Below are 26,147 nucleotides of genomic sequence, written 5' to 3'. Positions count from 1 at the left end.
TCAAAGGTCAGCAAGGGAAGAATCAGGAAAAGTGTTTCAGGAAAACAGTTTGCCTCTCTGGGCGGGTGAAGATGGCTTAAGAAGAGCAGTTTTTCCAAAGCAGTGAAAATGGTCCTGCTTGCCTCTATTGCAGCGGGGCTTGTTTTTCTTCTCATTTGGAAACTTTCTTTCCTTCAGTGTTACATAGTGAGGAGACTGGGCGTTCTTCCCACAATGACAGACATGCAAATCTTGCCCAGAAATAACAGGGAAAATGCCCGACTCTGCTTCTTTAAGGAATTCTCCAGGTAACCATAGGCCATAGACTCCAGGCTCAGGGCCCTGGGGATGGCTGCACCCACTCCCCTCAAGCCTGGCGGGCTGTCTTCCACTTGGGCCAGTTCCTTTATGAGAGAGACCCAGCTTTACTGAGCCCTTTTTAAAGGAAACAAGAACATTCTAAAAAATTGGGAAATGTTCTCCATTACTATTTCCAAACTGTAAAATGATATTTGGGCCTTTTAAAAGACTTGGGAAATTTTCTGAAATTAAGGAATATGGATTTAAAGGAAGCCTTGGGGGATTAGATTTTTCTTCTCTTTGAAGCATTTGAAACAACTTTAATCTGCTTTCAGAGTGCTATGCAATTTGGCATGGCATTCTGGTAGAGTGTTGTTGCCTTCTTCCTGGAACTGATACTTTTGTGCCCCTTTTAAAACCCATCTGGAGAAATGCTTCGGGTATAAAAAGACACTTGAATTTAAAGAACAAGACTATTCAAGGTAAAGGAATGGCTTCTAAGATGCTTCAAAGAAATTTTTAAATTTCTATTTTGGGCAAAAGAAAACTAAACAAACAAAAATCTAGTTGGATATACAGCCACAAAGATTAACTATTCATACATAATTTCCTGCTTGTTGTCCTCCTATCATATATATATATATCTATATATAAAATATGTACTTTACAAAATGCAATTGTATATACTCTCATGTAATACCACTACTCTGGGAGGCAAGTATTATAATTCTTATTTTACTGATAAGGAAACTGGGGCTCAGGGAGTTCAAGTTTTGCTTAAAGAAAATATAATGTGGCAAGAACTTGAACTTGGGACGCTAGGTTTTAATCCCAATACCTTTTCCACAACACCTCATCACCTTTAACCTGCCATGTGGTCTAGGCAGCCCCAGTCAATCTTTGATGCCTCAGTTTCCCGGTCTGTGAGATGAGAATAATACCTCTCTGGCTTGCTTTCAGGGACTGGTGGATAGATTTTCCAGGGCCAAGTCTATCTATGATGTGACCAAGATTTCCAGGAACAGTGTATGATAAACCTGAATGAAATACAGTTGTCCCTCGGTATCTGCGGGGAATTGGTTCCAGGAGCCCCCACAGATACTAAAATCTGCAGATGCTCAAGTCCCTGATATAAAATGGCGTATGACAGTGAAGAGAGTCAGCTGGAGCTATCCAGAGGTTTCCCATCCGCGGATACGGAGGGCAGATTGTTCACTCTGCTGAGCCCAAAGGAGTATCGCTAACACCCTGTCTACCCCAGGAATGCTGCAGAGGTCTGCAGGAGATGCACTGTGAAGCTTTAAAATGACATTGGTTGCAAAAGACAAGTGCAGAACGGTTACAAAGCTGGCAGGTGGCCTGGAAGCTGCAAGCAGTTGTGAATAGCTCATTATCCCAGGGGCTGGAGAACCTGCAGAAGGGGCAGATAGGGAAGCAAGGGCACACACTGGTCCATCTGGGGCCTTAATTCCCCGAAGCTACAAAGGAGGAGATAAGTGTATCATCAAAAGGAATGAAAACTCAACAGCTATGCGATTCTAGAAGAATATATAGTTTTAAAATGTCTAGGAAAATAATACATTTCTCCTTTCTATTTATTTATTTAGTTATTACAAAAGTGTATCTATTCATTGTCAAAATAATAGAGAAGTGTAGAGTGAGAAAGTGACATTCCCTCTTTCATTTGCTCCTCCCCTAACTCACTCACTAAACTCCCCTAGCTCCCAGACATGTACTCTGTGTCCCCTAAAATGTTTTCCATTTAAATACTATGTGTGTGTGTATTTCAGATGCATGTCATATGGATTCACATATGTGTTTTTAAATGGGGTCTCATAACACAGAGAGTTTTGCAACTTGCCTATTTGTTTAACTTTACAATGTATCATAGATACTTGCTCACACAGACCTGTCATTCCCTGTCCCCAGCTTTATTGAGATATACTTGATGAATAAGAATTGTATATATTTGAGGTGCTCCACATGATGACTTGGTATATTTATATATATATACACATACACACACATACATTGTGACATGGTTACCAAAATCAAGCTAATTAACATATCCATTACCTTAAATAGTTACATTTTCATATGTGGTAAAAAGCTCTACTCTCTCAGTAAATTTCAAGAATACAATACAGTATTAGTAACCAGAGTCACTATGCTGTCCATTAGCTCTCCAGAACTTATGCATCATGCATAACTGAACCTTTGTACCCCTTGATGAGTATCTCCCCATTTCCTCCAACCACCGTTTTAATCTCTGCTTTTAGGAGTCCAACTTTTTTAGAGACCTCTCATTTTTTTTAAAGCATGGAGAGGGTTCCTTTGTATGGATATACCATAGTTTATTTAGCCCCATTTCTATGGGTGGAGATATAGGTAACCACTGTGTTTTTCCCCTTAACGTTAACAAATAATGCTTCAGCAAATAATAATGATGGTTTATTAATATGAAAGGAAACAATCTACAGATAAATGGGCTATAGCAAATTTGGGAAAGATAGTACATAACAAAATCCTTACCCGTGAGCCCAGTGTGGGGAATCAGATCCTTCTCCGTTTAGCTCTTCATTGTGTCAGAGCGACAGCTGACACCGAAGAAAGAACCCAGGAAAAAAACAAGTTAAAGAAAGGAAAAAGAGGGCTTCCCTGGTGGAGCAGTGGTTAAGAATCCACCTGCTGATGCAGGGGACACAGGTTCGAGCCCTGGTCCGGGAAGATCCCACATGCCGCGGAGCAACTAAGCCCATGTGCCACAACTACTGAGCCCACGTGCCACAACTACTGAAGCCCGTGTGCCTAGAACCTGTGCTCCACAAGGAGAGAAGCCACCGCAATAAGAAGACCGTGCACCGCAACAGAGTAGCCCCCACTTGCTGCAACTAGAGAAAGCCCGCACACAGCAACGAAGACCCAACGCAGACAAAAATAAAAAATAAATAAAAATTTAAAAAATATATACAGAAAAAGAAAGGAAAAAGAAAGCACAGCAGGATTTTTGAGAGGTTGGGTGAACTGAATTAAGGATCATTATCGAGTGTACAGAAACCCTGTAGAGAATATGATTATTATAAAGTTCAGATTGGTGGCACTGTAAGAAGGAAAATGATGGCGAGGGTGAGAAAACGTTTGAGCATTTAGTCTCCATGTCAGTCCCCACAGGATGGGGGTTGTGTCTTAGTCCTTCGTAGCCTCCATACCTGGCATAATTCCTGACAAGTAAAAGGTGTTAATAAGTACTTGAAGAAAGAGCAAGGAATACTTCTCCCCAGAGGACCAAGCCTTTTGGACATGAGCCAGCAGAACCTACCTGAATGTAGATAAATCTTGATTTGTGACTTTACAAATAACTTGAAAATTTAAAAATATTATCTTGAGTTGAAAAGCACTAAGTTAAAAAATAGTTTCACTGAAAAGCCTCTGTTTTGTAATTTACCTGACATGTTTCTCTGCTTACTGTTCTTTGTGTTTTAATTTGTTGCCTGCTCAAAAAATGTATTAAATTGTAATTGGACATTGAATTAAAAATTTTTTTAATTGACCTTATTTTTCTTGAACCCACCACTAAGATGTTCTGTGTCTAGTTGCGTTGTGTCAGTTGGCTGGTTTCTGCCTCTTGGCTTCAGCATTCATGTTCCTAAATGAAGTAAAAAGAATCAAGTGCCCCATGGCAGGTCTTCAGTCTTGTTAACTGAGAAGTCAACGGAAAAGTTTAAGACATATCCTCTGTGTGATGGTCCTACTGATTGGGTAACTATGTTCCAGTCAACCAGAGACCAAATAACTTGACTTGGGTGTGTGTGTACATTCCTCAAGATATTTTTATGAGAAAGGGATAAGTGAAAGATAAGCAAACCGATATGAGGGATTTACTTTTAAAGGAGAGAGAGAGAGAGGAGCCAGCTTGGTCAACCTCACCTTCTACATCAGGGTCAGCAATTTACCAAAAATACACCAAAGAGAAGATTGCCAACCCCTGTTCTTCATCAGTTGAATTCTCCAGAGTGGTAATCCATATTCATTATGATCTTGACATACTAGGGAAAGAAAGATTGAATTAAATTCAGTAGAATTGCTGGAATTATATTTCAATGTCCCACATATTCATTCATTCCATAAATATGAGCAAAACCACTAGATAATCAGAAAGACTATTCTCTAGTCATTCTGAATCATCAGGATTGTTCTGCTGAGTCTTTTAGTGAGTTCAGTGCCCTCCGTCCCCCCCAAAAAAGCCCCACTGAATCCTCTTTCCCCATCCCAGCAGAAGCTCTAGTTCATGATGAGACATGCTTCAGAGTGTTTGAATTGGCTTATGGATAGAATTATCTGCAGGGAGGCGACCCAATGGTATTGTGAAAGAGAGAAGGAATAATCTGTTCAGGAAGTCATTCTTTAAATTGTCATTTTGGCAGGGTAGCTCAGAGGGTAGAGAATTGGAGTGAGGTCAGCAGTCTTGGGTTCCAGGCCTTTATTTTTATAATGCTGTCTGACTCTGGGCTTCAGTTTCTTCATCATGAAATGAAGAGTCCAACAAGGTGACTGTGGCACAGAGGATCGTGCCTTCTATTAGTGTATAGGATAAAGGATGCTGATAAAATCATATTAAGATAAGTTTCCAAATTCTAAAGACTTAGGATTCTTTATAGAGATGAAAACAAAATCCTGGGGATTCTAAGGGGACTCTTCTGGGACACCAGTCCTGGGGCAGATTTTTTCCCCCAAATCAGGTGTTCCTTGTACTCAGGGATTCCGGTGAGAGGTCTCCTTCCTTAACTAGATCAGCTGTAAACCGTGTCCTTCCTGAAGGCTATGATAACCTGGAGTTGGCATCAGGGACTCCGAGCTATAAACCTGGCACAGGGTCCTACGCCAGCAGTAACATTCTTACTGCTCTGCCCAGAGGGTTCTCTATTTGTAGCCCCCTGAGCTCTGTGAGGCCCACCCATCTCAAAAGGCAACCTCAGGGCCTCTCAAAGAGAAGTCTTTCATAGGGCTGTTGACTGGGGTTGAAAACTGAACCCTGGCCCTGACTGAAGCCATCATTTGCATAATAATCATGACCAATTTGGAAGAGTTAAGAAAGCCTCAAGTCCAGGAGCTCTTCACTTTTGTAACCAGTCACTGTCAGGCAGGTGGTGCCTCTTGTTATCTTTTGGTAACTTTAGGTACCTAGAGTTGTTCTAGAGGAAGAGAATCTTAAAGATGAATTTTCTGAATTGTTTCTCTAATCTGATTAGATTTAAAGGCACTAAGGACTGTATTTCTTGTAGTAAAGAGGATGCTGACGGTCCATGGTATGTTGCGGCAGCAGAGATACACAAAATAAGATCACTGATCACTGGATACTCCTAAACAAATACTTGTAAAAGGCAAGTTTCTTCAGAGGAAATCCACTGCTGCTCTTAAAGGAAAGAGTTGTCCCCCCCACCCCAACCCCCCTTTCCTGATAAGACAAAGACTTAATGCTACCCTGAAGAATTTGGCTTTAGAAATGGCCGGTTTCACTTTGCTGAAAGCCCTGAGGCTGGGAGCGGCAGCCTGGAGGCGGTACATCTTGTGTTACTTGGCTAGGAGAAATCCCTTGAGGCAACATGAAATGGTGCCTCTTTGGGTCATTTGCTTTTCTCCTGTCTCTCCATCCTATTTTTAAGAGTCAGTAGAATACTAACAACACCATCACAATAGTGATCACTCACATGGCCCTTGCTAAGTGCCAGGCACATAGCTCTTAGGCCGTAGACAGATTCATGTTTTTAATTTTTACGACAACCTTATGAGGTAGGTATTATTATTAATCCCATTTTACAGTTGGGGAAATGTAGGCAAAGTCAAATAGATACCAAGTAGGGACGCCACCAAGTACCAGGATCATAGCGAACTTGGGTGATGAACAGGTCTGGATTGAATCCTGGCCATGCCCCTCAATGGTGATAGGATCTTGGATTGGACCCTAAAACTCTTCCAGCCTCTGCCTCTGCATTTGAACATGGGAATAGTAACAGCTCCTGCCTGATAGAATTGCTGTGAGATTGAAATGGGTTGATAAACATTTGGTCCAGGGCTTGGCACATCCTAAGGGCTCAATAAATGGGCTTCCCATCCTCTGAGATGCCGATGTGCAGTCATTGCAAATAATATTTTTTCCCAGTTTATAGCTTGTCTTTTCATCCTATTTGATGAAGTCTAATTTATAGATTTTTTTTTCTTTTATGGATTGTGCTTTTGGTGCCATGTCTTAGAACCCTTTGTCAAGCCCTAGATCCTACAGATTTTCTCCTAAAATTTTTATAGTTATGAATTACTTTTTGAAAGGGCATTTTTTCCTAAATATAAAAGAAAGACATGCCTATTGTAGACCATTTGGAATATAAGGAAAAACTCAATGAGGAAAGTTAAAATCACTAGTAAAACCGAAATCCAGAAATACATTTGGTATTAGATGCAAGCACTTGTAACTTTAATAAAAATGTCACCTCTTTTATAATGGGGAAACACAACCCGCCAACAGTAAACTGCACTATCGAGTACCAAGCAGAGTGCTGATGGAAGGTGCCTCTCTTCACGCCAAGATCAGCTGGGCGAGTTGCCATTCAGAAAAGACTAAAAACTACTGACCCAAACAGTGAAACTCATGTTTATGAACCGCAGCTGTTAGTCACAGGCTGTAATTGCCCCACCAGATAAAGAAGCTATTTAAGAGAGCAGGTTGCTATAAGCTGAATAGAAACAGAAAATAGTCTTTTTGGAAATCACAGGATTGTAACTAAGGGGAACGTCAGGTTCGAGGCTGGAATGGATCTTTGTGTATTTGCTGGCTTGGAGATAGGCTGATCTGGCATGAGGACGGTCCAGCCCTGGCTGCTCTTCTGTTTTGTTGGAGAGTAATCAGTTGAGGATCCCTTTTTCAAGTCCTGCCATGTAGGGGCTTCCACGGCTAGAATCCTTTCAGCCTACCCATTTCTGATTCCTGGGCACCTGGAATTCTGCCTCTTGTCCCACCGCCTCACCTGCCTGACTTGTCAGGTCAGTTGGTAACAGCTGTGATCAGAGCAGTGGCCTCCATTAGTACCCCCCCTCCACCCGTGTCCCCCCCCTACACAGAAGGCGTGAGCTAGTCTTAAAATACAGCATTAGCTATTTCAGAGGCACCCCTCCCTATCCTTCACTGCCAACCTCATGAGAAGCTGATACTTTTTTAAATTTTTATTTATTTATTTATTTATTTATTTATTTATGTATTTATTTATAATTGAAGTATAGTTGATTGAAGCTGATACTTTTTGAAAGGGTATTTTGAGTGAAAGAGGTGAAACTTGCTATTTAAATTGTTTAATGGGACTTCCCTGGTGGTCCAGCGGTTAAGACTTCATGCTCCCAATGCAGGGGGCCCGGGTTCGATCCCTGGTCAGGGAACTAGATCCCACATGCCACAACGAAGATCCCACATGCCGCAGCTAAGACCCAGCACAGCTAAATAAATAAATAAATATTTTTTAAAAAATTGTTTAGTGAAGTTAAGAAACAATCCTGAAGTTGATTTGGTCAGTCTAGATGTTCATATATCAAGTTTGCACCCAGTGGAACATTGCGTGAAGTACTTGACCATATACTTGCAAAGGAAATCTTATTTCTTAATTACCAAGTAAGTATCACTGCTGTTTGTTGAATTTTGAGGAATCAGGTAAAACCCCAGGATGGTGACAGACACAAAAAATTTCATAAAAAGCTTAGATTAAAAGATAATTATGTGGTGAAAACTGCAACCTAAATGCTCATCAAAAGAGAATTGGGGGCATCCCTGGTGGCACAGTGGTTTAGAATCTGCCTGCCAATGCAGGGGACACGGGTTCGAGCCCTGGTCCGGGAAGATCCCACATGCCACAGAGCAACGAAGCCCGTGCACCACAACTGTTGAGCCTGCGCTCTAGAGCCCGTGAGCCACAACTACTGAGCCCGCGCACCGCAACTACTGAAGCTTGAGTGCCTAGAGCCCGTGCTCTGCAACAAGAGAAGCCACCGCAATGAGAAGCCCATGCACCACAACGAAGAGTAGCCCCCGCTCGCTGCAACTAGAGAAAGCCCGCGTGCAACAACGAAGACCCAACGCAGCCAAAAATAAATAAAATTAAATAAATAAATTAAAAAAAAAAAAAGCGAATTGGTTAAATTATGATACATCCATTCAGAAGCTCGACATTTATTGCCATGGAAAGGTGCCTACCTGTATCGAGTTTAAAAAGCCAGTTATAGATCCTTTTGTGTTCCTGAGCGTGATGACTGGGTGTTCATGAGGTTGTGTGACATGTGTCTCCCTCGAACCTTGTTATGACACCGGCATGTTACCCGTCTGATATGAAAAAAGAGAGAAAAAAAAAAAAGAAAAGAAGAAAAGGGGAAAAAAAGAAAGAAAAGGAAAAAAAAAAGTTGGTTATAAATTAACAAGTAGAATTTGATCCTATTTTTAAAATGTCATTGGGAAAGAAATACAGTAGTCCCGCTTTATCCATGGGGATATGTTCCAAGACTCCCAATTGGATGCCTGAAACCATGGATAGTATTGGACCCTATGTATACTATGTTTTTTCCTGTACATACATACCTGTGGTAAAGTTTAATTTGGCACAGTAAGATATTAACGACAATAACTAATAACAAAATAGAATAATTATAACAATATACTGTAATAAAAGTTATGTGAATGTGGCCTCCCTCTCTCAAAATATCTCATTGTACAAATTTAATGCTTTTTCTTTCTTAACTCAGCACTTATCACTCACTGTGGCCGTAAGTTTTTCAGTTTGAGGTGCAACAGCAAAACGAGCACAAATTTCTTTTTCCTTCTTCACAATTTCCTGGATAGAAGATTTGTTCTTACTGTAGATCTTAGCAACCTCAGCACATGATTCTTTTTCTTTACGTATTAAGTCGAGAACTTTCACCTTTTGACTTAAAGGAAGCACTTTATGGCTATGCTCTGGCAGATCCGGATTGGCAGCATCTCTACTCTAATGAGCTTTGGGGCCATTATTAAGTAAAATAAGGGTTCCTGGAACATAGGCACTCTGTGATACCTGACAGTTGAACTGATGACCAAGACAGCTACTAAGTGACTAAGGGGCAGGATTCTATGGGCAAAGAGGTGATTCACCTCCAGGGCGCATCGGAGCTCCGCGCACAATTTCATCGGGCTACTCAGAATTTAAAACTTATGAATTGTATATTTCTGGAATTTTCCATTAATATTTTTGGTCTGTGGTTGACCATGGGTAACTGAAACCGTGGAAAGTGAAACCTTGAATAAGGGGGGACTTTTGTATACCAAGAGAATGTTAGTGGTAATCTCTGGGTCATTCAGTTATGACAAATTATATTTTATTTTTTATTTTTTCCTGGGTTTTCCAAATCTAACTGCATTGAACTTTTATTGTCTTAGTGATCAGAAAAAAAAAAAAAAAGAAAAAACGAATTCCTAGCAATGGTCACAAAGTGTCATGTTAAACAGAACTGTGTATGTAGTTTACAATTTTATTTAACAGTTTTATAAATTATAAAAACTCATAGTTAAAATTATTCAAAAGAGATAAGGAGTATAAGATAAACAGTTAGAATCTTCTCCTTTGTGAATCCTCAGAACCCCCTCCACATGTAACTACTGACAACAAAAAAATATATTTAAAGGAGAAATTGAATAGACAGAGCAGATGTGAAATACGGAAGCTAATGTGAGGGGGCACCAGACAACCTTGAAAAGAAGTGAACAAGATTCACCAGCCTGCTGCTGGCCACCCCCTAGCCCACTCTCAGAACATTCCCTCACAATCACATTGCCCATCACATAAGGGAAATCACCCTCTTTACACTTTGAACACACGGGTTCCTACAGACACTGACACCCAGCCAGGCACGCAAATTAGCGTGGGCTCTAAAACCCAAATGAATCAAGTCAAGTTTGAATTTCATAGCACATTGGGCAGTGAGTCACCTAAGCAGCAGACAGTGCTCCTGGGTATATGGAAGGCTCTTCCCTCTCTCCCATACCCACCTTTCCCAAATTTGCTTATTTAATAGTTTAATAGTTGATGCCTTCTCATCCCCCATGCTTTAGCTTAAATGTCACTTCCTCAGAGAAGAGACAAATAGGCTTGGCTAAATTGGTATAGCTCCCTCCTTTATCCTCTATCACCATCCCTGATTGTATCCTTGGGAGCACCTATTACCATTTGTAATTTTTTATTTTGTGTATTTATGCCTAAGCCCTGCCTCCCCCCGCTCCCCAGGTTGTAAACTTCACAAGGGCAGAGACCCTCTCTGTGTGTGTGTGTGTGTGTGTGTGTGTGTGTGTGTGTGTGTGTGTGTGTTTAAAAGCTGGCTTTGTTTAGTCAGCTTTTAGCTCATAATAGGTATTTAATAAATGCAGTGTTAATAAGATGGAAAATTTTACAAGTTCATTTTTGAGCTGGAACTCTAATTTTATAAATGTTTTAGATAATGGCTGACCCTTGAATGGTAGGTCCATTCATTTCTTCATTCTGTCAATCAACAGATTTTTATGAAGAGCTTAGTATTTGCCAGACCTTGTGCTAGGTGCTGGGGTTAGAGGTGCCTAGCAAGGAAGACAAATATGATTTAGGCAAATATGATCTAGGGAGACACGAGCTATGATATGGGTAGTAGAGGGTTTTAGGGAAGCATTGAGTTATCAATTTCCTGAGCTTTATGAGAACCACAGCTGATTTTTTTCTCCACCCAAGTCACCTTGTGACATCCATTCAAGCCCAACAACTTCATACCCAAAATGTTGATTGGGGTTATCTGTGTATCTGTAAGTTTGTACAGAAAAGATTATAATCAACTTTTTAAACAGAGACTAAACAGTGTAAGCAAGTGACACCATAATAAATGAGTAAGAAACCAGAAGGATAGTTTTAAAAACTATCTTTACAAAGTAGGGTTTTACAAAGTGCATTCTCTTTCTCTTTACTCCATCCTTTCCTCCCTCCCTCCTTCCTACTCTCTCTCTCACACACAGTTCAGACACAAGACATGGAGAAGCAAATGTTTTCTAACTCGATGACTTCAGCGGATTAGCGCTCCTTTGAAAGTGATATTGTTACAGCCATAACGTGTTTATGTGTAACACAGACATCTTTATGTTTAATGCAGACGTGTCTGTGTGGGGAACATTAACATCCTGGCCTTGTCATTTAGTGAGGTAGGAAGTTCAGCCTAGAACTCGAGATCCCCAAAGCCTTGGGAAATCTTGATACGGGAGGAGGGAGCAGGAGAGAAGAAGGGAGATTATTTTAAGGGTTATTTCTCTTTTTTTTCTAACCCTCCTGGGCTTAACTCCTACTCTCAGAGAAACAATCCTTTTCCATCACAGCTGGGATGGTTGTCTGGCAGAGTGTCAGGCAAAGGTATCCTTGCTGAGGATAGCAGTCATCCAGAAAAGAGTCAGGCAATTAGAAGATGCTGGTAAATCACAGGGACACCACAGTAAGAGTTCCATTTTCTAATAAGCTGATGGCAAAATATTTATTTCAGACCCTGACACTCCAACTCCAAACAAACAAATTAGAAGTATTTTCTCAATAACTTTCTTTATATACCAAACTGTATCCTAGAAGTTAACTTTTAATTTTAATACTTTAAAACTCTTTATTATTCTTTATAAATTATGAAAGTTACCAAGGCTTACTGTAACAAAATCAAACAATACAAAAGTATATCAAGTAAAAAGTTAAAGCCTAGCCCTCTCCTCTATCCCACTCCCCAAAGCAGCACTGTCCAATAGAAATTAAATGTGAGCCACATACACAATTAAAAATTTTTTAGTAGCCACATTAAAAAAAGTAAAAAGGAACAGGTGAAATTAATTTTAATTATACATTTTATTTAACCTAATGTACCCAAAATGCTGTTACTTCAACATGTAATCAACATTATCAAATTATTCATGAGTTACAAAATTATTATTGAGATATTTTCCATTATTTTTTGTACCAAGTCTTCTAAATCTGGTATCTGTTTTACACTTACAACATCTCTCAATTTGGATGCTAAATTTTCATTGAAAAACCTTGATCTATATTGAGATTCCTAAAACATAAAGTTGAAAAAGTAGACTCATATCCAAGTTGCTGCAAACGTACTCAAAATTTTTCCAATAACTGAATGAAGTACCAGTTTTTAAGTTAAATATGAAGTAATTAAAATTAAATAAATTTTAAAAATCTGATTCCTCAGTTGCACCACATTTCAAGTACTCAGTAGCCACATGTGGGTGGTGACTACCATATTGGACCGTGCAGCTCTAGAGGGAACCGCTAATGTAAATTTGGTGTGGAACCTTCTTGACCTTTTCTCTATGCACATATATATATATAAATGTAATATTAAACAATATATATATATTACACATATCTGGGTTTCATTTCAGAAAAATCATGCTATATATTTTACTCAATCTAATTTTTTTCAGTTAAAATTATATTTTGGATATTTTTCCTTTTCAGGACGTATGGATCTGCATTTTTTTATAACAGTTGTGTAGTAGATTTATTTAACCACTTCCCTACTAATGGGCACATAAGTTGTTTCTGATGTTTTGCAGTTATAAACATCCATGTTTTCATATTTATGCTAGTATTCCCAGAGGATAAATCCCAAGAATTGATTCTTCTGGGCCAAAGAGTATACGTCAAAAAATCTGAAAGCTAATGCTGAATTACCCTCCCAAATGGTTAGGCCAAATTTTATCCTACACTCTTTGCTGGCATTCCTTGCCAGCATCTGTAAATGCTCCAAATGCCAGAATCATAAAACATCAGAAAGAAAAGATATTAGGGGTCATCTATCCCAGTCCCTTTATTTTATGGACCAGGAAGATCAAGCCAAAGCTGTGGGAAGAGTCCACGTAGCTTATTTGTGGCCAGGCTGGGACCTGAGAAGCTCCCAGGTTCTTGCCCGCTGTCCTGGTGAGCACGGAGCAGCCTGGCTGTGCCTTTCCAAGCATCCTCAGTAATGTCATCCTTCCTCATGCTCCCTGCACTGTATCATTATCAAACCTGCGCAGGTGAAATCAGCAGGCCTTTCAATGGAGCATCACATCGCGCCTCAGTAAACAAACAGCAGGAGCCAAGGCAGCCTTTCCTTGACATTTGTATCCAAAATTGAATTCGGTCTGCTCAAATGCTCGCTACAGTTTCAAGTGTGCCTTTCCCACCTCCCTTCTGCTGAGCACAGCCGAGTCTTAGACTCAGGCAGAAGGAAAAAAAAAGGGGTGGGTGTGTTTTGTTTCATGGAGAAATAAACTCCACCGGTCAGCAGTTCCTGGCCCACCAGCTCAGAAACATTCCATCTTTAATGGGAGTCACTTTGGGAGGGCAAAGGCAGAAGGGCGTGAAGGTCCTTTTGGGGGAAGGTGGTTCCTTCTAGCCACCCTTGAGCTGGTGGGGCCAGTGCGATGCTAGACGCATCTCACGTGCCAGCGAGATGGGCTTCTCCTGAGGACTTCTCCCCTACAGTTTCCTACAACTTTACAGAGCCCATGAACACAAGCGCTATCCCATAGAATCCTTGTGCGGTAGGCACTACGCTCAAATGCACATTGGTGGCAAGAGGCTGGAAACCATCTCTCCTGACTCCATCTCCAGGATGCCTCCCTCTTCCACATCACTCAGCCCCCGGCCCCATCACATACCCTTCACAGCCACCATGGGCCTGGTTCCTCTTCTCCACCTGTTGCCTACACCCCCAGCCCAACTTCATTACAGGCATTAAAAATAAAACTCATTTGCTTATGCTAACTCATGTATTTAAAAATCAATTCAGACATCTTAATTCTATTTAATTTTTCTTCCTTTCCTGTCATACACCCCCTCTTTCTGCCCAAATATAATGCTTTCTTCACATATGGGCACCAAAAAGCCAAAATCCAGACAGATCTCTCCTGTTCTTGCTATATATTGCCAAATAGTTCATACTCCTAAACTTGGTGACTCCTTTTGGCCCTGGTTTTTATTTTTCTGATGTTTCTTTATTATGCGAAGAAAGGAAAGAGATATCACAGTAGGAAAAGATGGAGGGTTATGAGAGCAGAAAAGCAAAATAAGGATTTATTTCATGCTGTTTTAGCAGGGCATTATAAGGCTTCTAACTTTGTCATCCTAGGCACAGCCTCACCCCCTAAATGCAATTCACCAGCAGGCCTTGCCTCTACAATATCTTTACCTCTGCAATATCTCTCAAGTCCACACATTTCTTTCCATTTTGACCATCTTCACCCTAATTCAGTCTTCCCCCAATTAGCTCCTATGAAATTGCACCCACTCTTGCCTTTTCAGTGTATATATCCCACACTGTAGACAGGATGACTGAAAAGGCCTTTTAAGCCTCATGTTAACCCCTGTAGGGAATAATGATAACAATCATCATCACCATTGTTAAAATTTGTTGAGCACTCCCAATGTGGCAGGGACTATTTTTAATGCTTGAATATCTGAGCCATTTATCTTCACAACCTTATGGATAAATAGCATTACTCTCATTTTATTTATTTATCTTAAAAAAAATTTATTTATTTATCTGGCTGTGCCGGGTCTTAGTTGTGGCACGCGGGATCGGGATCTTCATTGCTGCGTGTGGGATCTTTGTTGTGGCATGAGGGATCTTTTAGTTGCGCCATGCGTGCTCTTAGTTGCAGCATGCATGCGGGATCTAGTTTCCTGACCAGGGATCGAACCCGGGCTCCCTGCACGGGGAGCGCAGAGTCTTAACCGCTGGACCACCAGGGAACTCCCGTTATTATGACTCTTATTTTAGAGATGAAATTGAAGCAGAGAGATGTACGTAATTTGTCCGAGGACACATAGCAATTAAGTGGTGGAACTAGTTTAGGAACCCAGATATAAAAGAACTATCAAGAAATATCCAAGTAATTAATATTTACATATGTGGCAATGGCGGAGGGGTCACAATCAGGTGTAAATTTCTGTACAGACCGCATGGGATGGCAAGTGAGTTGCATTCCATTGAGTGATTGGGAGTAATTGCCTGGACTGCTGGGTTGAGAAAGATCATGAGGCTGCATCTGGGACCAGTAGGAAACTGTGAGGGATTAGAGATGTCTGTCCTGAGCCAAGTCGTGCCTGGAGTAGGGAGTGTACTGGTTTCCTAGTGTAACAAATCATCACAAATTTAGTGGCTTAAACAACACAAATTTATTATCTAGTAGTTATGGAGATCAGAAATCCCAAATGGGTCTCATTGGGCGAAACTCAAGGTGTAGGCTGGAGTGTATTCCTTTCTGGAGGTTCTTTCTAGGAGAATCCATTCCTTGCCTTTTCCAGCTTCCAGAAGCTGCCTACTTTTCCTGGTTTGTGGCCCCAATCCAGGAATTACATCACTCTCACTCTGCTTCTGTCCTTACATCTTTTTCTTTGTCTCTGACCCACCCGTCTCCCTCTTCCACTTTTAAAAGGACTCTTGTGATTACATTGGGCCCACCTGGACAATCCAAGATAATCTCCTCATATCAAGATCTTTAATTTAATCACATCTATGAAGCCTCTTTTGCCATGCAAGGTAACAGGCACAGGTGCCAGGGCTTAGGTGGTGGACATCTTTGGGATGCCATTATTCTGCCTGCCACAGGGATTGATGGCATCATGTGGTGTGAGTGCTCCCCCGGAACCAGACTTTTGTATCTTTCACTTCTGTCACACAACAGGTCTGCAAATCTTTGATGAATGAATAAATGAAAGTACTGATTTAAAAATACACAGAATAACAGAGTATCTGTCTTAGGAGTTTAAGGAAATGCTGCTATTTTTAGCATGGAGATTTGGAGGAAATCTTTTTAAAGAAATCTTAATGGGGTCCCACATCTGGGCAATGCCAAAATTAATGGTGGTAAACTGAGGTTAATATTCAACAGACCTGGGAATTCCCTGGTGGTCCAGTGGTTAGAACTCCGAGCTTCCACTGCCAGGGCCCGGGTTCAATCCCTGGTCGGGGAAATAAGATCCCACAAGCTGTTGCAGTGTGGCCAGAAAAAGAGGGAAAAAAAGAAAAAAAATATTAAGCAGAACTCAGTGCTGAATGAATTTTTAGATCTGCCAGTTGCCTTAACCAGTTTGGGCTGCTATAACAATTTACCATAGACTGTGGCTTATAAACAACAGAAACTTATCACTCATAGTTCTGGAGGCTGGAAGTCTGAGATCAGGGTGCCAGCAGGGTCCGGTTGTGGTGAGAGCCCTCTTCCAGGATGCAAACCTCTGACTTCTCACATAGTGAAAAGACAGTAAGCTAGCTCTCTGGCCTCTTCTTATAAGGGCACTAATCGCATCTGTGAGAACTCTGCCCTCATGACCTAATTACCTCCCAAAGTCTCCACCTCCTAATACCATCACGCTGGGGATTAGGATTTCGATACAGGAATTGTTGCTATTATTGTTGTTGTTGTCGGGACACAAACATTAAGTCCAAAGCATGAGTTGTTTCTTGACATCGTTGTCTTTTAACTGCACCAGAGGACAGCGGTCTGATAAGAATGGAAGTGTGCAGCATCCATTTACTCCTACAGAAGAAAGTGGGAAGGAAGGGCGAGTTGCTAGCCTAGCAACAGCCTCACGCTTCCATGGGGAGAACGCCTCTCTTCTCCTAGCTGTAGCAGTTGGGTTTGGAGCAATACCAGGTCTTTCAGGAGCTCTCCCTCTGCTCAGGATATGGTTCAAGATTCTCAGCAGGATTTACAAGGTCCCACGCGCTCTAACTCCTTGCCCACATCTCCAGCCTTACCTTTCACCACTCCCGCCCCCAACTCCAGTCACCCCGGCCTCCAAGACCAACTCCTTCTGCCTCAGGGCCTTTTGACATCTCATTCCTTAATTCTGGAATACTCTTGTTACCTTCTTGTGCCCAATTAATCTCTAATTATCCTTGGGCTAGGCCTAAAATCATATACTGAAAGAAATTTTCTTTAACCTGCAAATCTAAATCAGCACCCCTTCCCCACCCAGGTCCTAAAAAATGGTGTAGTGTCAGGAACTTGAGGCCTGGACTCAACTGCTTGACTCCCTATCTTAGGCCCACCACTCATTAGCTGTGTGACCTTGGGCAGGACATGCAGACCTCCATGCCTCTGTTTCTTCTCTCATCTCTAAAGTGAGACTAGCAATAGCTTCTACTGCAGAGTATTATGATGAGGATTAAAGGAGATAATCCATGTAGAAAGTTTGGAAGAGTGTACTACGAGTATAAGCTGTTATTTTCCTTTATAGCAGTTATCCAAATTGTAATTATAAAATTATTTGTGTTACTATTTAATATCTGTTTTCCCACATGCAGTAGGTTCTGCAGTGGCATGGCAGTGTCTCTCTTGTCCTCCACTGTACCTGCAGTACCTAGTACGCTGCCTTCCATGCTGAAGGCCCTCGATAGGTATTTCCTGGGTGGATGGATGGATGGATGGATGAACATATGACCTATTCCTGAAGTGGGTCCCATGAAAAAGTGTCACCTTGTCAGAAAATAATCAATATGATTAAAGAGAATTATCTGGAAATTTTTGATTGTCAAATTCTGGGCTGATTAGTAGCCTAAAATTAGATGCGACATTCACCATCTCTCCCTTCCTGGGGCCTGTTCTCACCCAGGGCCTTGTGATGCCCGTTGCCAGGCAGATTTATGAAACATCTCAACAGATGCTTACATTCCATATGTCACCATTTACGCATTCCTGCTGGGGTCAAGGTGGGGAATGGCATGTGTGCTAATAGCTGCATTTCTCACGTGAACTTTCTCATAAACCCTCTTCTCAGCTCATTTTACTGATACATTATAATATGCTTTTATAAACAAGTTTTCAAGGTCATGAATAAATGCTTCCTAATTTCCATTTTTTGAGGATTACAAGTCTAGCAAGGGCAACTAGAGGTTTCTTAGCCTCACCCCTTCCACAGGCCAGAACTCCATCTGAACCATTCTAGAAGATCTCTAAGGAAACAGGACAACAACATTTTCCAGTGATTCTAAGCTCTTGCCAGTTCCTCCTTCCTTAGGTCTCAAGGATACTACGTCTATACGTGTTAACCGTGCATTTCTTACTCTCATTCTGTCTGAAGTCCTAGAAAAAGTGCTCTTTTGCCAGAAAATAGCCAACAAAATTGCCAAATCCAAAAGGCCACCATTGAGCCTGTTCGTCAAGTCGGTGGAAACCTCCCACAGAATGTTTGCTTCTTGGCAAGGAGGTCAACCAACATCAGTCTTCCTGTGCCTTCATTTTCTTTCTGACCTGAATGGTCAGCCAAGCTCTATCTTTGTTTCATTTGTCAAAACACCATTGTTCTCTCTCCTCCCTGTGGCAGTTTCATTTCTATTGTTAAAAAAATCATAAGTCAGAGCAGCCTTGGGTTGATGGACGCAGGTTTTACTGACTGTGCAGTCTGGTTTGTGGCCAAGAGCTGGTCTCATCTTTGGTGTTCAACTGACCATGGAAATCATCTCATGCCAACCAACTTTGGCTCCATCGGGGGACTACGATCCACAAAAGAAATTTCTGTCACCAATTGTTCTGCACTGGGGCAACAATTTATTGGATGGTGGTTTCTAAAACCGGGCAATCTCTTCTCCCAGCTATAAAATCTTCTCGTAAAATAATAAGATCATTAAGAATAAAACATACCATTTTTCTAGGAGAAATGTCTGATAAGTCTGCATTTTGGAGAGTCTGAGGCCCCAAGTTATTATAGAAAAGACACACACAGTTCAGTGCTAACCTAGGCCTATCTCATTCAGCAGCAATTTTCATGTGAGGATAGGATAACTGAGGCATTTTTAGATGCTGAATAGAAATACTATGATTTTTGGATGCTCCCACTATCATGAATTTTTCTCTCCTCATCTCTTACATTATTTGCCCAGAGAATGTATTTTAAAACTAAATTTAAAATTCAATACCTATGTTAGATTGGGCTTGAAATGCTACTTAAGGGAAAAGGGATTTCTATGAAAATGGGTAAGTTGTTTCTTCTGCCTCTATAAATTCTCTGTAAATTGTCATTCTAAAATAGTTGGGATAATTTATTTAATAGATAGATCCTTTTTAACAAAGATTATCGGGAATTGAATTGGGCAGTTTCGGGAATTCCTGAAGAAAAGATCCTATCAACTCCAGAGAGAAAAAGCTTACTTCACATATGGGCTCAAGAATCAGATGGCCAGGGTGAGAGAGTGTCATGGACATATATACACTACCAAATGTAAAATAGATAGCTAGTGGGAAGCAGCCGCATAGCACAGGGAGATCAGCTCGGTGCTTTGTGACCACCTAGAGGGGTGGGATAGGGAGGGTGGGAGGGAGGGAGATGCAAGAGGGAAGAGATATGGGAACATATGTATATGTATAACTGATTCACTTTGTTATAAAGCAGAAACTAACACACCATTGTAAAGCAATTATACTTCAATAAAGATGTTTAAAAAAAAAAAAGAATAAAAAAAAAATTGTTCTAAAAAAAAAAAAAGAATCAGATGGCTTTGGATTTCTCAAAAGCAATGCTATTAGCTAAAAAGCAAAGAGCAATGTCTTCAAAATTCTAAGGGAAAACGATTTCCAACCTATATAGCCAGCCAAATATCAGTCAAGAAAAGGCTAGAATAAAGTTATTTTCAGACATACAAGCCCTCTCCAAGTCCATCTCCACCTTTCTTCACCCTACCCTGGGCCCCAGGAGGCTGACCTGAATCGATTGCATCCATGGGCTCTCTTATCTTCCACTTCCCGTAGGATTTGGCCAATGGGAAATACTGGCAGAGCTTGGAGGGAGAAAGAAGATGAGGTCAGGCTGTTTGTCCCCTGGCTCTCTCCCTGCCAAGTCAGCTCAGGTTGACTTCCTTACCCGAGGTCAGCATTCCTGAAAGGTGGGCCTCTCCACTCTCTCCAACAACTTCAGTTCCTCTCTCTGGGTTCCGGGAACCACTTCCTTTGCTTGCCTCTCTCTCAGTCCCAGTGAAGGTAACAGGATCCCTGCAGTGACTAGGGTCAGGGGTCTTCACCACCCCTTGTTGGTTTCCCTTAACCCTGCCCATATCTTTTTTTTTTTAATATTTATTTATTGGCTGCATCAGGTCTTAGTTGCGGCACGTGAGCTCTTCGTTGCAATGCGTGGGCTTCTCTCTAGTTGTGGCGTGCAGGCTCCAGAGGACGCGGGCTCAGTAGTTGCCGTGCGTGGGCTTAGTTGCCCTGGCACACGGGACCTTAGTTCCCTGACCAGGGATCAAACCGGTGTCCCCTGTATTGCAAGATGGATTCTTAACCATTGGACCACCAGGGAAGTCCCACCCATATCTCTTAAAATAGACCCTTCATTAAACATTCCTCAATTACCCCATGTGAGTGTGTCACTCACTTGTTTCCTGCAGGACCCTGACCTACGCAGATGCCTGGATGACCAGTAGATGGTTTCCCTGACTCCTTGAAGGCAGTACAGTTATGATGAAAGGTTTCAGTATCATGTCAACCTGGATATGTATTCCAGCTCTGCCATTTTGTACCTGTGGGACTTTGGACACATGACAAGCTCTTTGTCCTCTCTTTCCTCACCGATAAAATGGGGATGTTGGGCTTCCCTGGTGGCGCGGTGGTTGAGAATCTGCCTGCTAATGCAGGGGACACGGGTTCGAGCCCTGGTCTGGGAGGATCCCACATGCTGCAGAGCAACTGGGCCTGTGAGCCACAACTACTGAGCCTGCGCGTCTGGAGCCTGTGCTCTGCAACAAGAGAGGCCACGATAGTGAGAGGCCCGCACACCGCGATGAAGAGTGGCCCCCGCTTGCTGCAACTAGAGAAAGCCCTTGCGCAGAAATGAAGACCCAACACAGCCAAAAATAAATAAATAAATAAATAATTAATTAAAAAAAAAAATGGGGATGTTTATGTGACTTTCCTCCCAGAGTTTCTGTGAGGATCAAATGAAATAATCCAGGAAAAAATGTATCGCAGTCCCAGTCATTTAACGAGCACTCAGTAAAAGGTAGTTATTACTATTAATTATTATCCTTGTGCCATTCTTAGCCTGCCAAGAGCTGCCCATTCTTCGAAGGGGCCAAATGACTCAAAGGGCAGGGATGCCACCCTCATAAGCCTCAAAGCCTCATTTGTGAATCCTGAAAGGATGCCCAAGGAAACTGAACTAAGTGGGGAAGCCTTGTGCCCAGCCCTGAAGCGTGGTTTGGGTTGAGAGGGCTGTTCTTGCTTTTGGGGGCGGACCCTCATGGGCAGGGTGGGGCATCCTCTGGCAGCTGGCTCCAAGTCCCGCCCACCATCCTTCGCTGGTGATCACAGTGTTCTTTGCAAGAGATAAACGGGAAACTGAAACCACGATGCATTTCTCAGAAGAGTTGTGATCCCAAATACCTGGCTGAGGATCCCTGGTTATCTTCCTAAGGTGCTCAGCCAGGCTGAGCTATTTTAGCTTTTGAGGGCTTGACTTCCTGCCTGGGATATTTAACCCCGCTCTCCTACCAACATATGAGAACCTCCGTAAAGTCAACTTTGACAGAGTTCTGTCTTTTAGTGTAATTGGAAGTTCCCAACTTGCCCCTAAGAAGCCATCTTCCTTTCTAAATTTGCAATACTCCTTTAGCTCAAGACTTGCGGATTGTTTGTGTGAAGGGGGGTGTGGAAGGGAGAGGAGGTATAAATAGAAGCTGCTTTTTCAGTAGAGGTAAAAATGAGACAGCCGAGGCCTCTAAATGTTAGAAATGTGCACATGTGCATGTGCGCGCATGTGAATGCAACCTCACGGGAACAGCTATACATACACATGAGCTTCTAGGGTTATATACGTGCACTTCCTTCTTCCTGTGGCCACCAGAAATAGTCTAGCTCTGAGATCTTTTGAGAGCCACCTTGTTAAAAACCTGAGTGGATTCTTCAGTAGAGCTGCCTCCTGCTTTATTTAGACACAATATGGGTGTGCTCCTACATTCCATCTCTGCTCCCCATCCCATCCTGGCATATAAAAAGTCTGGAGAGAGGGAGAGAGAGAAGAATGATTCAGGGGAGAAAAAAAATCACCTTGGGATTCCTTGAAATAGCACATTCTTTTTGTAACTCCCCCACAGTGCATTGACACGATATTCACGTATTTAACAAAAAAATTAATTTCAGGGACACAGCCATTGTATGAAGTAGGGTATGCCAGAATTTGATATAAACAGGAAGTGGGTGGGTTAGACTTTAGTTGACACTGTGTGGTGGAAGCAGATCCTGTGGCAGAATCAGTTTGATTTTACTTTGGCCTGTGGATCTTGTCATAACTGGGCAGGACAATAAGTCTGATTCTGAGGATAAGCTCTCTGTCAAGGGCTGGGGCCCTAGTGGATCCCTGAGGTTTAATCCCTTCACTTCCTTCCAGAATTCAGAAGCTACATTGTACAGAATGATGACTGTTGCTCTGGCTACACCACCTTCTAGATGGCCAACAGTGGACAACCCAAACCTACCGGCATCTATTTCCTCATCTTGGACATGGTGATAATAACTGCTAATTAAAATTTGAGAAATAGAGAGAATGCATGAGAGCGCCTAGGCACTTAATAAATGATGGCTGATAATAATAACTATTATGCAAAGAAGAGAAGGAGGAGGAGGGAAGAAGGAGGGAAGGAGGGGGAGTGCTGAATCTAATTACATAAAGAAGTCACCCACAGGGCCATCTGGGGAGCATAAGAGTGATTTTATAGTACCCTTTAAAGAAATCATATTCAACATTCTCTTAAATAAGCTTGCTAATTTCCCTGATGGGATTATTTCTTTGTTTCTAAGCTTCAGCATTTTATTCCGTTTTAATTATACAATATTTCAGGTCTGACATCAAAAAGTGCATCATCTGTTTTTATCTTTCTTAGCCTCATACACATCCTTAGTTACTGTTGCCAGGTATCCTAGGGTCACCCAAAGTACTTTTGTTCCAGAGACCTTTCAAAGTAAGCCAGTGCAGCAGTTTAGAAAAATTCTCTCGTTTGTGGACAAAAATACATTAAAACAACCAAGGGAGTGATTACTCTTTGGGATTTTTAATGCCTTACTGGACACATTTGCAATGCTTTTCAGGTCCTTTGGGATTCAAATTAGGAGAAAATCTTTTTTTGTTTTATTTTGTTTTACATCTTGGAACTTGATCTTTGGTAAATGTCTGTGATGTTTGCACATTGTGTAACACTCCATCCTTCCACCCCCACCCGTGGTCCCGGTCCCAAATGCTATCAGGATTTCATCAGCTTAAAAAGGCAACAACAAAATACACCGTGGAGAGAATGAATGGTTTCTTTGTGGCTTTCTGGTTATCTTCCTTTGACCGCGCTACTAAATGCAGCTCTGAAAGAGGCTTGTGCTTTTGGGTTTGATCAGCCAGTCACTTCAGTTCAGTTCCAAACCAGAAGAGCTCCCCCTTGGGGTATCCTTGTTGCTAAACCTCTATGAGGCATCATTGACTAATTAAAGCAAAAAGATGCTGTCAGCATATTAGGTATCTTGTTGAGTCCTCTGTAAAGTACACTGATGCTTTCCTAATATTAACAATATTGTGGTTAGCTAATTATTTTACAGACCCACAAGAGGCCCTCTCTCTAAAACCTGATGAAGTGGCCTTTAGGTTCCCTGATCACCATACAGAGGAGCTGAAGAGCATTCCTGGACTGGGTCTAAGTGAGGGCTGTTACAAGGATACTTCTTATAGCACAAATTCCACATCCTGCTTCCATTGTGACCAAGTCCTACAGCACAGCCAGACTGTGAGCAAGTTGACAGCAAAGACTATGTATCTCTAATTCAGTTGCTGGGTCTGTAACAGGTACACAGTAAGTGTAGAAGAGTGAGTGCTATTATACAAAGATGGTTCTCACCCTCCACCAGCCTTGCTTTAGGGACAGCTCTGCCACTACCTAGCTGTGTAATCTTGGGTAAATAATGTAATGTCTTGTCTGAAAAACAAGGGGTAGGACTAGAAGCTTTTTAAAGTCCCTTACAGCTGTAACCTGCTGCGAAACTGCTGCTTTGCCTTGGAGAGAATTTATCTTATGTATCTTGTGTGAAATGAGTGGTACCTGGGAAGGCACCATATTGAGTTAGGAAAAGGACATGGTGATGAACTTCTTAGTAAGTGATATTTGGATTCCTCTTGCCCCAAACGATTACTTAAAGCACATGCAACGTGAAAAAGTCCAGCTGTCTCAAATATTCTCATCTTTTGAAAATGGTTCTGTTGATAGAATCCACAAGGTAACTGAAGTCTCTATGGGATTCTCCATGCAAGTGACCCACCTGAGATGAGCAGGTGAATTTTTTTCTTTTCTAAACCTGGTCTCAAACACAGAGATGATCAAGGAGCAGTTACGGCATTATAGATCCATTTTAGATCTATCTGTGACAGACATAATTAGAACTGTGTTCAGTGAATTCAATTGCCTTAAGGAAATGGGGCTAAATTGACCTAACAAATGTTCATGCTTCTCCAATAATAATAATAATGATACACTGTGTTTATCTGGAACACGATTAAATTGTTCCTGCTGACTTCAAGGTCCCAGTGCAAAATCCTGGATTCAGATCCTGTGGATTTATCACAACCACTGGAGGACACTGGCTTTCCAAACCTCTGAATGGATTATCCTCTTCCATTAGAGTGGGCTCATCCTTTCCAAAAGATAACATCTTGTTTCTCTGGCCTGAATTTCCCTTGACTTCTTTCAAAACACAGTTTGTGAAAACAATGTGTGAGAACACATGACAATGGGAAGTACTCAGCGGGAATACTTCAATAAACATGTCAGGTATATAAACTAGCTGATGCTATTTATTTGGTCCTTAAGAAGAAAGTATTGGGATACGATAAAGTGCAATCATCTTTCAACATCTCAGATTTCTCCAGTAACGCATATATGTTGGCAGACCTTAGGGGATCGTGCTAATTTATCTGTAGATCATCAAAGGAAAGAATAAAATATATGACTTCAGGCAAGTGAATGGACTGGAAAACCAAATTGGGCAACAGCAATATTTTCTTACGCCAGAAATAAACGTCAACATGGTGAGGAGGGTTTTGTGCCACTCCTGGCTGAACTTTGAGGGGTGAGATGGCTAATATCGAGGGACCCAGCTTCGTGGTCTTTTCTCACAAATCGTTCCACGATTCAAGAAAAGGACAATCTGCAGCGTGACATGGCAAACTAGGTCAGAATAATATTTCTTAATGGCGATTCCTACAATGTTCTATTAATTACAGCAGCAGTTCAGAATTTTCTGTGCCTTGATAGGTTGTATTTTTAAGCAGGCACCCATTTTTTAAAATTTAATGTGATATATAAAACTGAGTTCCAAGGAATCTCTAATATGGAAGTGCTGAAAATGATGTGGGGGAGAGGAAGCAAAACATGTGCCTATCCTTATACACACCCCAAGCCAGTATTCCGAAGATGAGCTTTGTGAACATAAAAGTTTATGCTGCCTTTGATTTGTGTGGTTTTTAAAAAACACTAGCAATATTTAGGGATCGTGGAGCATAACATCAGAACAGAAACTCTTTGCCCTAAATTTGCGTGTATTCTCTGGCTTTCTCTCTTATTTGCTCCACATGGATTCTCCCTCTTTTCTAGCTAAATTAGTTGACCCACAATTCCCTTTGTGGATGGCATCCCTACAACACGCCTTACCTCTTCTTACCTGCTTGTTTCTGTTCCCACCATTTCCTGAGCCTGGGGAGAGGCATCCTCCAGCTCCTCTGGGGTTGGGTGGGGGGAATCTAGTTCAAGGGTCCCTCTTCCATGAAACGTTTTCCTTTTTACCCCAG

The 26,147-nt window shown here is 41.6% G+C and overlaps 1 long non-coding RNA gene and 1 other non-coding gene across 7 annotated transcripts in view; one reads left to right on the top strand and one right to left on the bottom strand.

Annotated features, from left to right (window-relative positions):
* Positions 1-26,147, bottom strand: part of LOC133098653 (uncharacterized) — a 50,328-nt gene that overhangs the window by 14,733 nt on the left and 9,448 nt on the right. For 5 of the 6 annotated variants that reach the window (XR_009702230.1, XR_009702229.1, XR_009702231.1 and 2 more), the window contains 3 exons: positions 8,513-8,638; positions 4,207-4,325; positions 2,812-2,876 (listed from right to left, as the gene is read on the bottom strand). This is a non-coding gene — a long non-coding RNA (uncharacterized LOC133098653). The remainder of the gene's footprint in view (positions 1-2,811; positions 2,877-4,206; positions 4,326-8,512; positions 8,639-26,147) is intronic. The other variant, XR_009702228.1, reaches the window with a different exon arrangement.
* On the top strand, positions 8,542-8,644 carry LOC133100188 (small nucleolar RNA U13). Its single transcript, XR_009702427.1, has one exon. It is a non-coding gene; the product is annotated as a small nucleolar RNA U13 (small nucleolar RNA).

Source organism: Eubalaena glacialis, chromosome 10 (genome assembly GCF_028564815.1).
Source record: "Eubalaena glacialis isolate mEubGla1 chromosome 10, mEubGla1.1.hap2.+ XY, whole genome shotgun sequence".
NCBI lineage: Eukaryota > Metazoa > Chordata > Mammalia > Artiodactyla > Balaenidae > Eubalaena > Eubalaena glacialis.
This window is presented reverse-complemented; position numbering and strand designations above follow the sequence as displayed.